Below are 7265 nucleotides of genomic sequence, written 5' to 3'. Positions count from 1 at the left end.
ATCAACGAAAACACCACCTGAGCTCCCAGACCCCTAAGCTCCACTCCCAACTCCTTGTAGCGCCTCATGACCTGGCTGGGGGTGCTCCGAGCCGTGTCATTGGTGCCCACATGAATAAGGAGCATGGGGTAGTGGTCTGTGGGCCAGAGCCGAGCTGAACCTTCAAATCCACAGGCCTAGGGTTCCCTTTATGGCCTTATAGAGTACTTACCACAAGCCATGTGGGCAAGAACCTGTTTCTTTTTATTTTAATTTAGTACTCCCAAGTGAGGGAGAGATCACAGGGGAAAGGAGGATCCCCTGTGCATTTGAGTTACATCTTATTGGATCTTAATCTATACACCTGGACTCTATAAGCCATTTAGTTAAGAGTCCTGGGGACCAGCAGAGAGATTTCATCCCAGAAGACCCATCCTTCCGGGGAGAAACACCAAATGCAGAGCTCCAGACAGAGAATTCAGAGGCTATAATGAAGAGAGTGCATGAAAGGGAAGAAGAAAGAGGATCACAGACTAGAACAGAACATCTGTTTGTGGGTGATACTAAGTTATGGGGTGAAGTGCACACTCCAGAGGGTAGGAAATGATTGCAGGCAGACTTGGACAGGTTGGAAAAGTGAGCAGTACACAATAGGATGCAGTACAACAAGGACAAATTCAAAGTGCTGCACCTAGGGCATGGAAATATCCAGCACACCTACTGGCTAGGAAATGACCCTCTCAGCAGCACAGAAGCAGAAAGGGATCTCAGAGTCAAGGTGGACTCCAAGATGAACAGCGTGATGCATCAGCAAAGCTAACTGCACTTTATCATGCATCAGCAGATGCATGACAAATAGAACCAAGGAGGTGATACTTCCCCTCTATGTGGCATTGGTCAGACCACAGTTGGAGTACTGCATCTGGTTTTGGGTGTCATACTTTAAGAAGGATGTGGATAACTTCGAGAGGGTCTAGAATAGGCCCACGCATATGGTTAAGCATTTACGGGCCAACCCTTATGAGGAGAGACTAAGGGACCTGGACCTCTTCAGTCTCCACAAGAGAAGGCTGAAAGGTGATCTTGTGGCCACCTACAAATTCATTAGGGAGGCACAGCAAGGAATCAGAGATGTTCTGTTCACCAGGGCACCTTTAGGAGTAACAAGCAACAATGGTCAGAAACTGACAGAAAGCAGATTTAGGCTAGACAGCAGGAAAAACTTCTTCACAGTAAGGGTGGCCAAAATTTGGAATGGGCTTCCAAGGGAGGTGTTTCTCTCCCCTACTTTGGGGGTCTTTAAGAGAAGGCTGGATATCAGGGAGGGAAGACAAGGCAAAGGTCCTGATAATCATAACTGGACACAGAGGCAAAAGTACACACATGCCCACACCAAGTAATGCTCTTATAGTCTTCCCTAGTTGTTTGTCCAAGTTTCCACTTCTTATAAGCTTCCTTTTTGAGATTTAGTTCACTGACGAGTGCCCTGCTAAGCCAAGCTGATTTTCTGCCATACTTACTAGTCTTCCTGTGCATCAGGATGGTTTGTTCCTGCACCCTCAGTAAGGCTTCTTTAAAGTACAGCCAGGTCTCCTGGATTCCTCACCCCCTCAGCCTGGCTTCCCTGGGGATCCTGCCTGTGAGTACCCTGAGTGAGTCAGTCTGCTTTTCTGAAGTCCTGCTTCCTTATTCTGCTGATCTCCATCCTTCCTTTCCTCAGGATCCTGAACTCTATCATCTCACTGTCACTGCTGCCCAAGTCACCAGCCACTGCTACATTCCCCACCAATTCATCCCCATTTGTGAGCAGCAGGTCAAGAAGAGCATGGCTCCTAGTTGGCTGCTCCAGCACTTGCACCAGGAAGTTGTCCCCAACACTCTCTAAAAACTTCCTGGATTGCCAGTACACTGCTGTATTGCCCTCCCAGAAGATGTCAGGGTGACTGAAATCCCCCATGAGAACCAGGGCCTGTGATCAGGAAACTTCCACTAGCTGTTGGAAGAAAGCCTCATCTATCACTTCCTCCTGGTCTGGTGGTCTATAGCAGATGCCCATCATGACATCACTGCCCTTGTTGCTCTCTCCTCTGACCCTAGCCCAGAGACTTTTGACAGGCCTATCTCCAGTTTCATACTGCAGCTCTGAGCAATCACATGGCTTGTTTACATAAAGTGCAACTCCTCCTCCTCTTCTCCTCTCCTTCCTGAACAGTTTGTACCCATCCATGACAGTGCTCCAGTGACATGAGCTATCCCACCAAGTCTCTGTTATTCCAATCACATCATAGTGCCGTGACTGTGCGAGGACTTCCAATTCTTCCTGCTCGTTTCCCAAGCTCTGTTCATTCATGTAAAGACACCTGAAGTACCTAGCTGATTCCCCCAATTTCTCAGGAAGCATGAGAGCACCTTCCCTGGTGCCCCCTCCTGCTTGCTCTCCCACCAGGTCTCCCACTTCTACACTCCAAGGAAAAAATTTTTGAGAGAGTCTCTTAGATTATAAAGTCATCAGGGCAGAAAGACTGTTCCCCTTATCTTACTCTTTTGTCTCTCATTATATACATGTACAATGTCTAACAGAAACACCAGATCTTTTCTGGAACCTTTGGACACTACTGCAAAACAAGTAAAAAGTCAAAGCAATTATGAGAGAGGCTAATTTAAAATGTTTTCCCTCCCCAGCACCATTTGAAAACTACAAAAGGTGTGAATGCTTTTAAAATTCCAAAAAGTAAAATCAAGCCTAGAAAAATAAAATAGCTGATCAGTTTTTAAGGACCAAAACAAAAAAATCCAATTGAAAAAATAGTTTCACTTATATTTTTAATAAAAGATTTTATAATTTATTTTCCAACAAGGAATTTTGAAACAATTCTATATTATATACTTCCAAATGGATTTTTATTTCATGTTCTGATTGTCAGATTGGGAGTATGTTATTCTGCCTCTCTTTGTTTATCATCCTCCCCTCTTCTTTCCACTGAAAAAGGAAAAAATGAAAGGGAGATGCATTTTGTCCCCACCCTTCCCATTTTTTCCTTTCTTTTCCAAAAATTGGAATATAAGCATGTTGCCAGAAAAATCACACACATAAAATATAACAAATACAAACAAAGATGTTTTGATAGCTAGGAAATAGGCTTGCTGGATGAAGAACAGCAGTGGTTTAAAGAAAGAATGTTACTAGAAAGAGTTACTGATGGAGAGGCTATACAAAAATAGGAGGGCCTTGGAAGTAAGGTTGCATGTATTGGTTGATGAGAGATTAAATCTATCTGGTGCTAACCAGCTGCTTGAAGTATTTGCTCAAGCCATACCAACATGAATCAAACAATGGTCTTTTAGTCTGAATCCAATCCCAACTCTTCAACTCACACTGCATGCTCTAGAGGCCTAAACCTTCTACAGAGTAATAAAGCTTAGAAGAAAAGTTGAATTACGCATTTGGTAGGATCAAATGGGAAAAGGGTCCCCTTTTTTGCAACAAGAAATTGCGTTTTATTTTCTGGTTGGGTAAAAAAAGGCTTGGAAATGTAAAAGGAAAATAAGAACAATATTAGCCAGAAAAAGTAAGAGGAGAAAAATCCACAAAGCAGAGAAAGGACAGCCACTAAAAATTAAAAGTTAAATAAATATATATCTAGTCAGCCAGTAAAACAGAATGCCCCAAATTTATTTAAATTTGTGGATCAAACCCTAATGATTTTATGCAGATTTTACTCTTCCTGTACACAGACAAACTTCCGAGGAAGTCAGAAGTGAATCTGTGGTCTAGTATCTACCAGTGCTATCTACAATATATATTTTCTTGTCCTGTGAGAAATATAAGAGGGGCAGAGCCTGGGCTAAATTGAGAGCCTCAGTGTTTGGCCCTTGTAGATGTTGTTTTATTCAATATAGCACTCAGGCTGATGAATTCTGAGAAGTTTCCACTTGGAAAAATAATATGATTAGATGGGGGGAGGAGGAGAGGAGAAATAAAAACAATGAATCTGAATGGTCCTCAATGCGTTCATAAAACTAAAAAAATGTTCCGATTCCCACTTTCCTAGTTCACAACTCAGCCTGTGTATTTACAACAGTAGCATTTCCATTCAAAAGCTTGTGCGGCAACATTAAGAAATATTGGCCTGAAAACAGCTGTGGAGACAGTAAAAGTCCGAGACATTGCTAAGCATTTTGACATTTGTGGTTGCTAGTGTCTACATGATGATTACCCATGCTCTGTTCCAGTTATTCAACAGCAAACCCAGATTGAAACCCTGGTCACTATGTGGTCTGAATTCTGAAAGAACAGAGCATTTCATACTACATTGCATTTTGTAAACAATGATTTGTTGCATACAAGAAACCATAAATATTATTTTCTTGACATAGGCCTCAAAACATCCAAGAGCCAGAGCTAATTAGGGTTCAATAATTGACTCAATAGGCCAAGCCTGTTTTTCTGGTTTTTTACAACAAACAAAGCAATGGTCATTATGTTCTAATTTGTAAACACTTTATTTGATGGTTGAGAGTGGAAAGTATGTTGGCGTTTTTTCTTCTGTTGAAAATTTTGGAATGATCTGAAGCCTACTGAGTTACATCTGTTGCTATTTACCATGTTTTCTTGCATTGCTGATATCATTTATAAAAGGCAGAAAAATCTTAAACGTCATTATTAAAATGTAATGTGATTTTCCTACTAACAAAAATAAACAGAGTTTTAATAGAGTTTCAAAAAAAAATAAAGAGTTCATAATATTAAAAAATATATATTTTCTTTTATCTGCTTTGTGGATGCAATATCTCCTAGTGGTTCTCATGCACAGTGGGACTGAAAGCAAGGAAGTGGAGCTTGTTGACTGGTACAATTTTATTCCATACAGGTTCTTACACAGTGCTCATTACCACAGCATTCAGGTACCTGTGCTGAGCAACATGACTAATGCAGTATCTGTCACACTGTCTGTTCTTTTATGCTCTCGCCAGTGAGAGACCAGGTATAACAAAAAGCCAAGGTCAATGGGCATAAAACTAAAAAGGCAATGTATTCCTTCTCCCTTTCTAGGTCTTCATATGGACCTAATCTGTATCCAAGCAACTGAAATCATTCATGAATATTTTTCTTTCAACAATCCTGTCAGTGAGGCATGTATCCCAGTTGTACCTCAGCTCCTGTCTGAACATGATGAATTAAGCAACTTATTCAAGGTCATGAAGACTCAGCCAGGAACTCCTGAATCCAATTCCAGTGCAGTATCCCTTTGATCATCCTCCCCATCCTCTGTCACATTTTACTTGTCTTAATGTACACACTGTGCCCACTTTCATGTCAAACCCAAGGAAGAAGGTAGCCCTTTCCTTCAGAGTTTACATAACATCAGGGAAGCTGAACAGATTGTAAAATGCAGAGATGGATTTTTAAAAAAAGTATTATCCTTTCCTTTCTTCCCAAATAAACTTAGGGTCTGCAGTAACTATGGGTGTAGTAGAAGGAGTGGGTTTTTAGAAGGAATTTGAATGCAAGGATAGTGGTAACTTTCAAAAGGGTGTTGAAACAAAAACATTCAGTAGGAAGGAAACAACTTGGAAAAAACAGTGAAGGCAGACACAGAAGGCAACGAATTGGTCAGCAAGAAAGATAGGCATGACTGGCAGAGTAGAAGGATTAGGAAGGATGGCACAAGAAGTCATTTGTACTAAATACAGGCAGTCCTTCACTTAACAGTGTTTCAACTTATGGCGATTAGCACTTGCGGTGCTCTGCCATTTACACCCATGTTATTACTTACGACACTAGATCCTTGCACTTAGGGCACTACGGGGAAATTTACAATGAGAAAAAGAGGGTAGCAAAACAAACATCTCAGGATCAGTTTCTCAAAAAGCCATCAAGTAGCCCTAAATCTCCACAAAATCTCCCCAAAGAAGCCCTTCTGAATTCCAGGACCCTAATGAAGGTGTTCCTTCACCTTTTGATTAAATAACATTTTATGTGATTAGTTACTGTATTGCCCTGTTTAATCAATTTATATACAGTATATTTTAGAAAGCTTTGTATTATACAGTGGATAACATTTATAGGTGATTAAATAGTTGATTTAAAATATGGTGTTTATGGCCATTTCTATAAAAAGTTGGGCATCAGACCCTTGGTGAGGAACATAACCCCCTAGTAAAACATTGTTTCTATGGGAAAATCAGATTCGAGTTACACCATTTTGACTTACGGCACTTTTTCCAGGAACATAACCCGGCTTAAGTGCAAGGACTGTATCAAACTAGGGAGCAAGCTATTGAAATAAAAATAATGCAGCTGGGAGGCAGAGCTGTAGAAAAGTAAGAGTTAATAATTGTATGGAAAGCATTGCATGCTTGGGCTCAGGTAAGTAGTATGAGGAAGGTGGGAGTATGCCTCTCCCTCCTACCCCTGCTTAGAAGACACGAGACCTCCATAAACCTTTTGTCCTCCTTGGTTGCTAAAATTAAGATGCTCATGGGGAATCCCTTCCTTTCTGGCAGTAGCAGAACCTGACAGAAAGCAAAGAGAGGTCTCATGCCTGGGTCCCGCTCTCTGCTGAGTCTCTTAGAAGGGGAGAGAGGAAGGTGATCTGTCCCAATCTGGGGAAAGCAGATAATTCAGACAGGAAACATAGATTTTAGACATATACGGGTGAAATCCCAACTCCACTAACATCAATAGCAAAATTTATTTAGACTAAAATGGAAGTCAGATTTTACCCGCTGTTTTGAGATGGTGATGCTCTAAAATGCAGGGATTTGCACATAGGAATTTTAAAATATTCTGGTGGGGGGGGGGAAGTCATGGAGCTGCCAAGTTTGTTTTTAGATCCATGGAGACTCACCAGCATCATAAAATCTAAATGACAGTTTTTATAGCAACAAGGGTAAGGACTCTCAGAGACATGCCTTTTTGCACAACATAGCCAGACAGAAAGCAGTGTGGCCTGCTCAGAAATGGAAACCCTTTGCACATAAATTAGTTATCATATCCTCACTTCCGTGTCCATTGCTGCATCCTGTATGGGCAAATGTGCCATGGCCTCTACCTCTAGAAAGGGGAACCAAGAGAGCCACCAAGTATTTACCAGCTGTGTGTGAATGAGTTTCATAGTTTGTAGGGTCGGAAGGGACCTGAGCAGATCATCTAGTCCGACCCCCTGCCATGGCAGGAAAGATTACTGGGGTCAAATGACCCCAGCAAGATGTTCAGCTAACCTCCTCTTAAACACCCCCAGGGTAGGAGCCAGCACCACTTCTCTTGGAAGCTGGTTCCAGAC

The sequence above is a fragment of the Crocodylus porosus genome, unplaced genomic scaffold (assembly GCF_001723895.1).
Source record: "Crocodylus porosus isolate Cpor-Errol unplaced genomic scaffold, CroPor_comp1, whole genome shotgun sequence".
Taxonomy (NCBI): Eukaryota; Metazoa; Chordata; order Crocodylia; family Crocodylidae; genus Crocodylus; species Crocodylus porosus.
This window is presented reverse-complemented; position numbering follows the sequence as displayed.